Source organism: Mytilus edulis, chromosome 6 (genome assembly GCF_963676685.1).
Source record: "Mytilus edulis chromosome 6, xbMytEdul2.2, whole genome shotgun sequence".
NCBI lineage: Eukaryota > Metazoa > Mollusca > Bivalvia > Mytilida > Mytilidae > Mytilus > Mytilus edulis.
Window position 1 is genome coordinate 78,793,157 of NC_092349.1, and position 9,124 is coordinate 78,802,280.

The window sequence follows — 9,124 nt, forward strand, 5'->3', positions numbered from 1 at the left end:
GTTTGTTTAAATATTTCGGAGGTTAGTATGACCTCCTCTTTGGTGATGATGTTTTCGTTTTAAAGTTGGGAAAATTGTTTGTACATGTACCAACAAAAATAAAAACACAAATTCAATCTAGAATTATGTTTTTATCATTTTTTTATGTTTAGGTTGTCAGCAAAATGAAAAGGACAAGTATGCAGTTCAAAATTCAAAATGTGGATAAGTTGAGGTTCTAGGTCTTACCTTTGCAGATTTTCATATTTTGCATGAATGAATTCAAAGATTATATGATGGACAGCAGAGAAAGAAAAAAACAACTTTTCAATTATCCTGCTCCTGGATAAATGTAAAACATCTTGTTATGCTCTGTTTTGATAGTGTTAGTGCATTCATCTTTCCAGTCTTTCCTCTAAATTGTAAGTTTTTGGTGAGTGTTCACCATGAATTTCAGTAAGTAACTTGTGGATTTACATGTATATACTCAAAATTTAGTACTAATATTAATGGGATTTTAGCATGACATCCTGCCAAATGCTTGTTAATCATGTTTATGTTCCAGAACAAACAAGTATTTGGACTGTACGCATACAGTCTGCCCAATTTTAAGAAGTTGGTCAAGTTTATTACAAACAAATGTACAGTACAGATCAACATAACTGAAATCTTTAATAGATTAATACAAAAAGTTTAATTGCAGTTAAAATAAAAACACAGGTTTGGTTGAGCTGGTACCAGACAGTACAAGTATACTTAAATGGTCTGACTGTACACATATGGTGGGACTGTAAGTTCTGGACCATAAAAGTAAGATCCGAATACTGATATGGTCTGGAACATTTATACATGTCTTAAAATTAATATCAAACACATTGGTGTTTTTGAACTTGGTAATAAGTTATGTGATAGAACTATAATGTGTTGGGATATCAAAATCAAAAATATCCCATTTTTACTTTTAATAAAGAAGAAGATTATTGATGTATGTTTAAATGTATATTAAAATGAGACAGCAAGCCAACAACACAAAAAAAAAGGATAAAACATACATATTTTGTTTGTGTCAATGTTATAATTTCCAATATGTTCAAGGTATTTTTTCATTGAAATAAAACACAAATTGAAATCTGTCTGAACTTCAAAAGCTTAAAGAAATATTGTTTCTGTTGTCTGCATTTTGTATAATATATTGCAAATTCTTGTGAATAATGGAATGTTATTATAGTTGTCTAAAGTTTTAACTTTTAACATTGATCTTTATACTGTAAAATTCATAAATTATTGCGTGCATTTATTATTGCGATTCTGTCATTTTAGACTTAAATGCGATTTTAAATTTTACGATTTTGAAAAATCCTGTTTAATCCATATAAAATATTTCATAATACGAGTTTAAATTATTGCGTTTACAACTCCGTTGCATTTTTCGCAATAAAAAAAAACTTGCATTAATTCCAAATTTACAGTATATATATATATTATGTATATAACTTGGGAAAATACCCAAATTTTATAAAGAAGAATAAATTAATTGATTGTTATATGGTATTAGAATAGGAAGATGTGGTATATTGCTAATTTGACAACCCTCCATCAGAGACCAAAGGATGTAGGCCGTTAGCAACTGATGACACTGGACAACCTTTAACATTTAACAATCAGTAAAATCCATACCGCATAGCTATTTTTATTGAAAATCATATTATTGCTACATGTATGAAAACAATTTTGTATAATCCATTACTTTAGATTTTATTGGTTCTTTTTCAGAAGGATTGAAATTCACCACCTAAAATAAATGGAGAAAACATAGAAACAAGACCAGAATAAATTCAAAGAAAAAAGTTGGATCAGTTATTATTTTCATCACTCAGTCAATGATTTGAAGTTCTTTTAAATTCAAAAAAATATTGAAACCACAATAATATCAAAGTTCTGTGCTGAATGTCCAAAAAGTGGACTATACCATCAAACAATGCTGGATGATAAGAAACTATTAATGTTTTGTGTTGAGGGATATTGTGAAAAAAATAGATTTACTTAAATAGCTACTAGTATGTTAAGCCTAACAATAGAGTTTTTATTGATTTCAAATGGCAAATAATTGTGTTTCAAGAAAGTATTCTATAATTCATGAATAAACATATATTGATACTTACATTATCTGCTTTGTTGTTTAAAAGTTTAGTTTTGAACAGTTAAAGAACAATATGCTAAATTAACATTTCCCAAGAAAAAAAGATATTCAATTAAAAAGATTCATCTTATAATAATTTACTACTAAATAGAATACATTGTAACATACACATTACTGTTTATTTATATCTATATATTTACAATTAGAATCCCATAGGATTTTAATTTGTCCCATGGGATATTAAAAATCCCATGGGATAATAAAAATCCCATGGGATTTTTTTTGTCCCATGGGACAACAAATATCCCATGGGACTACAATAATCCCATGGGACAAAAAAAAATCCCATGGGATTTAACCAAAATCCCATGGGATAATGGTAAATCCCATGGGATTTTGCCCTGTCCCATGGGATATTGAAAATCCCATGTTTTTATAATTCAAATTGCAAAATAAATATGAAAGTAACTGTAGAAAACCAATGAAATTATTGAATCCCATGTAATTGTGCACATTTTGGTTATATACATGATATTGTAGCTCTTGTTTGAGGCGGCGGCGGATTTGCAAATGAGTGTTTTGCAAATTAAAAGTGTCCAGTGTTAATATTTAAGTTTTACATATAAATATATAGATTTCTGTCAATAGTTGTGTCTATGTGCTTGATAAGTACAGATGCCACAGTTGGGATTTTAATCTAAAAAAAGTAAATGCGAGTAAAGACAGATTTGTTTATGACTACAGTAAGAAACTACTTCAATGTATGTTATGTCACGTGGTTATGTAATATAAAGGTCGTTTTAAATAAAAGTTTCGGAACTTTAAAAAATTGTTGCCTTCCAAAATACAACTTTTGGCACATTATAAAGAGTGAAATGCTACAAAGATTTTAATGCGCAGAGAAAAAGAATTTATTAATAAGTAATTTATTTTTATCTTTTAATGATTCTACTATTAAAACAAAATGGTAAAAGATCGTAAAATGAGTATACAATGATAAAAAATAAAAAATAAAACACAAATAACCTACGTTTTTATAATATAAACACAAATGATAGTTCCAGTAAATTAAAAAGCTTGGTATGGACACGTTTGGGCGTTTATACAAATGACACGCTTTGGCGCCCTTTGACAACTAGCCATGTTTTTGCCGGTGCATTACGTTTGCATTACTATTACATTTGCGCGCAAAAATCATTACGTGTGCGCGCAACTTTTGTTTACAAATGCGCGCATTTATTTGACAGGTAAGCTCAGGTAATAAAACTTATTTATTTATAAATTTATTCAATTATTTTAAGTAAAAGTACCCTTTCCGTAGGTCAAAGTCACCTACTCACCCACGAGGAGGTGGAAGGATTCAAGCAGGATAAGTCGGTTGCATTATATTCTATCATTACGGAAAGTATAATTTTCATCATATACTAACGATTTTTCCACCGATTTGCTATAAAAAAAAACTTAAAATGTTCGTGCCTTGAAAAACTTTACAAACTAACTTAAATAATTTACGAACTTAAAAGAGATCACTATATTCGGGGTACTTGTTCCCCCTGACAAATTCGCAAGGAAGTTACAAGTATGCTGTAACATGTGTAAGTTAGAACGGAATTTATCATTAACACTACATTTTGTGTTAGAATTCAATATGAACAATTAATTTATAATTAAAATATATTTTCAAAGTTAATGCTTTTCAGTCATATCTAATAGGAAAATTATAGTCATTTATATTTTATATTATTTATATTTTATCATATTCCCTTTTTTTTTACTGAGTTTACCTGTAAGATAAATGCGCGCAAATGTAATCAAAAGCTGCGCGCAAATGTAATCAAAAGCTGCGCGCAAACGTAATGCGCCCGTTTTTTGCAGTTCAGTGACGTCGATGTGGACACGTTTGAGGGAATCGGACACGTTTGGGGGGAAGGACACGTTTCTGAGTGTTACATATATATATACACATGGAACAATGGATCTTCCTCCACGATGCTTATTTCCAACTTTAGCGAGCTCTGCACTATATTGGATACGGAAAACTGTGTGTGTTCGTAAGCAAAGGTCTCCGAAATGGTCTTATCGCACGATAACCACACTGTAAATCTAAGTGTTAACAAATAGAACACTGCTTGAACGCTTTTTTGTAACACTTTTTGAACGTGTAATGGTGTTCCAAATGTTTACACTAGTGTTAATCAATTGAATGTGTGGTGTTCAGTTTTTAATGCCTTTGTGTTTCATTTGTGAACACTTGATGTTAGAGACCTTAACATTAGTGTTCAACGATTTAACGTGTCCGAATGTTCAAAATCTTAATACGTCGACGCGTTCAACAGCCATGTAACACTTTTTGAACGCACTGAACATGTTCAAAACCAGAAATGTTAAGATCCAGAACACCAGATGTTAACATTCAGAACAGTTGACATAGGTGTTCAAAGTGATGGTGTTCAAATGTAGAACATGTTCTATTTTCAAGCGTACATAATGTTCCATAAATACTAAACTTAATTAAACTGTTATAAAAACTATATTGAATCAGGCAAAATATAACAATAAAACATATTTTAACAAGTAATTCTTTATATAATCAAATGAGCATATATGTAAGACATGTAAAAAAAAGTACACAAGAATACCTTATGATATCACAAGTAACAGTCAGTGAAATCACATACATAATGTTTTTAAATTGACTTCACATCACAAATAAGTATTTACCCCTACATGAAAAGATAGTTGCTACATCATGTGTATCCTAACCGAAATGATAAGTAGATAGTTTATGATATAGATATTTGTCACAATGAAAGTTTAAAAGTTTGCAAATTCCAAGAGTTCTTGTACGATCACACACAGTGAACGCTCCACTTTTCAGTGCATCTTCACTTAAAGCTATCAACTAAGTGGCATTTTATGTGTTGTTATCAACTTCCAAATGTCAAAGTCATCCACAACAAGTAATGTCTATGAGCCTATATATCCTGCAAAATAAAATTTAAAATTAATAGAAGAGAGTTTTTTTTTTTATAAAACATCAAATTATGCAATGATTGTTATGCTTTAATTTCGATATATATTACGTCTAGAGTACAAATTGATATTATATGGCACTGAAATGCAAGTTTTGACATTATAAATTACAAAAGTCGATTTCTAGACCTAAGGTATACAGATATAGAAATGATACACCCACATAAGCTATTAATAAACATATATTGTCATACCTTTTTTTATATCTTTTTTTTTCCCAACACTTTATAGCATGCAGAAATGACCTTCGTGGGATTATTGGCTACCGGTTCCTAATTCAAACATTTCAATCTAACGATTCCTGCAAATAAAAAAAAAAACGAATGCATTTTCTAAGTCAACTGAAATAGTGTTCCAAATGTTTACACTAGTGTTCATCAATTGAATGTGTGGTGTTCAGTTTTTAATGCCTTTGTGTTTCACTTTTGAACACTTGATGTTAGAGTTATTTAACACTTAGTGTTCATCAATTTAATGTGCAGTGTTCAGTTTTTAATGCCTTTGTGTTTCATTTTTGAACACTTGATGTTAGAGTTATCAGTTAGTGTTCATCATTTGAATATGTGGTGTTCAATTTTTAATGCCTTTGTGTTTCATTTTTGAACACTTCATGTTAGAGTTCTAAACACTTAGTGTTCATCAATTGAATGTGTGGTATTCAGTTTTTAATGCCTTTGTGTTTCATTTTTGAACACTTTATGTTAGAGTTCTTAACACTTAGTGTTCAGCGATCTTCAGCTAATATACGTGGATAACTTGGCAACAATCATCATTTATTCTGTATAACAGACAGACGATCACAGACTGGTTATTCATCAGTTTAGGAAATCATTTGTTATGAACGTTTAATCTAAATCCTGTTCTTTAATTCGTCTTTTATTTTGTTGAATATTTGGATATAACAGTTATGAATATTTGACAAATATATATCTGACATGAGAAAATAACAAGGAAGCCATCGAACTACCTATGGAGATTATCCTAATTTGTTACTCACTTCTTTCATGTTCATGTGGGATAGAAGTCCCTTCTCCAGTTCTCTTCCTTATGTGTATCCATTCTTCGTTAAACCGCCTAAATCACCAGCCGATATCTGTTTCCGGTATTTGGTACCCTGGTATATTTTTTTTAACGCGAGGTGTTCAAAATTTCGAGCGATTTGAACACTGATTGAACATGTAATGTTAATAAACTGAACGGATCATGAAATAAGATAAACATCGACATATTTTTATTACGATATTATCATAACAGGCCTAATTGATATGCATTATTTTGTCACTTGTAAGTAAAACTAGTAATAATAATAAAATAAGTTCATAAACTATACATATGTAACACAATTGTGTTTCATATCAATAATTATCAAGGAGTATTAATTAGGAAATTTATTAAAAAGGAATTAAACAATTCAATGACAATCATGTACGCTTTGGACACTTAATAACGATCTGTTCAAATATTATAGACATATATACCCTGAAGCCAATACATGACCATGTCTACTATGAAATAACATGTATCCTTCAGGGGTTTAATTGCATAGTTTGACAATTAACCATAGACTAGAATGATTTAACATCCAGACGACTATGTAATCGGCCTACAGCTTAAGTATGGACCACTGGACTATATAAGATTCCTCAATGGGCTACAAGGACAAAATTCGATTAGACCACAATTCGATCAGGACAGATTGGTACCGGAGATTCCGCCAAGGTCTCCCCCTCGTGGGTAGGCTGGAACTAATGTGCTTAATATCCGAAATACTCTAACAGGAACGAACAGTTATAACACTATACGATCACGTGCCCGTGTGAGATATTGAACATTCGAACAATTCAACTTTAAAGACAGTTTGTGAACATTCGAACATTTGAACTTTAGAATCTTTCTTGACTTTGTTTAATATTACATAATAAAATATATTTATTCAATTACTGACTATGTTACACATATATCCTGTATATGCCAGCTTGGAAGTTTAATATTTCCCAATTACTAAAATATTAGTAAAATATTCACAGATCATCATCCTGCGTATACATTCATATATTTTAAAGAATTTCTTTTTGAATTTGCCAATTAGAAGGATAGAAAATCGGACAAACGACTGTCTTCTTTTTTTACATCATAATTTGAACACTGGTGTTCACTGTGTCTGAACACACATGTTAGTAGTTTTAACACAAACGTTAAAAGTTTGAACACGTCTCTAAGCATTAACATATGACGTTAAAACATTGAACATTCGGTGTACAAATTTTGAACGCGTCCGGTATATTTACAGTGCAGTAGCGATGAGTCGATCTCGAACAGTTCTTGTTAAAAGGCTCCTGTATGCCCACCACTCTCTTTTTATGATTGTATTGTATGCAATGGGTTTCCTTCTGACCAACCTTCATTATGCTTGAGTTTCCCTAGCAAAAGGTTTAGGGGGTCTTCTTTATCTCGGATGGTCTTTAACATCGTTTAGTGCCTGATTTTTATTCTCAAACGACTTATAGTGGAATGGTGATGACCAACAATACGTGCAGTGGTTATAGCGACATCCCTGCTTCTCTCATGCTGATAATCTGCCATCTTGCTGCAGTTTAGAGTTGTCGAGGACCCATTACAAGGTGTCAATTACATAACTTTAAAAACTTGGTTATTTTAAGGTACAGAAGCTGCATGTGCAGATAAAAACTTATCGAGTCGATATTTATTGATTAAAATCAGGTGATACTTAAATAATGTTTAAGTTGTTCTATTTTACCAAATTATATTACAAAAAAATAAAAAGTGTTTTTTTTTAATTTCAATTTTAATTTGGTGTTGCAATACTTTTTTCCATGTGTATATATATAAGAAATGTAATATACTTTGACAGACGGTAAGATTGGAAAAAAAGTTACATACATTTAAAAAAATCGTCCAATTCACTCAATTTATATGTTCATATAATATTAAAGTTTGATGTCAAATAAAATTAAAGCTGATGCATCACTCTTTCGTCTGATACCAATTTTTTGATGATATCTTTTCCCGTGAATTAATTATCAACGTTCCCGTGTAGGAATAAGATAAAGAAAAAAAAACCGAAAGTCACACTTAAACGCGATTTTACAAAAAAACTGCACCGTGGGAAAACTCTACGACAAGGCTAAACTGAAAGTGTTATGTTTACTCTATCTTCGTGGGAAATTTCAGTCATCAGGTATATCGGTCCATAAGCGACTTTTCCCGATTTGTCACTCCACTAGAACATGATTTATTTATTAGTTGTAATCTAGATTTCATTTACTGTGAGTATACCTATACCGGTGCTTTGTGTCTATTGTTTCTTTGTGTTAGTTGTTTTGTGCCTCGTACCGATCCATTTAATTGAGACTTTTACAACTGAATTTTACAGTTTGTCCTTTACATCACTCTACCAGATTAGAGTGAGTGCTCAGTGCTCACAAACATATTAAACACCCCCAATTATTTATACACCTTGACATACATGTACTTGCTTTTCGTAAATTGTTTTGTTATACATTTTGGCGTTAGTATGGTATGCGGTTTTCTCATTGCCGAAGGTCGTAGGGTGACACATAATGGTTTATATCTTCGTCCTTGAACTCTAGAAAAAAACTTTTGGTGACCCATTGGTGGCCTTCGGCTGTTGTCTGCTCTATGGTCGGGTTGTTGTCGCTTTGACACATTCCCCATTTCCTTTCTCAATTGTATTGTCCCCATTCGCAAACGTACAGCATCTCCTTATTTTTTATAATAAATGAGTAGTTTTATTTACATGCCATACTGCGTGCCCACTTTACTAAGTTAAATGTATTTGTGATATACATTGTACGTCGTTCAATGTACTCCCAACAATGCAATACAATCAGAAAAGACAATCTAAATGCTCAAGTTTACTTTACCAGCCAGAGTAATGTTACTTTTATTAACTTTACTTTTATAATGATGCTTTCAAGTTTTGAAAGGAGT

The 9,124-nt window shown here is 31.2% G+C and overlaps 2 long non-coding RNA genes across 2 annotated transcripts; one reads left to right on the top strand and one right to left on the bottom strand.

Moving 5' to 3' along the window:
• The first annotated feature begins 366 nt into the window (after nt 1-366).
• LOC139528526 (uncharacterized) lies at nt 367-2,142 on the top strand. Its single transcript, XR_011665613.1, has 2 exons — nt 367-789; nt 1,753-2,142. It is a non-coding gene; the product is annotated as an uncharacterized lncRNA (long non-coding RNA).
• A 2,846-nt stretch (nt 2,143-4,988) lies between these two features.
• LOC139526829 (uncharacterized) lies at nt 4,989-6,468 on the bottom strand. Its single transcript, XR_011665192.1, has 3 exons — nt 6,150-6,468; nt 5,347-5,453; nt 4,989-5,103 (listed from the first exon to the last, which is right to left on the bottom strand). It is a non-coding gene; the product is annotated as an uncharacterized lncRNA (long non-coding RNA).
• Nucleotides 6,469-9,124: the final 2,656 nt, after the last annotated feature.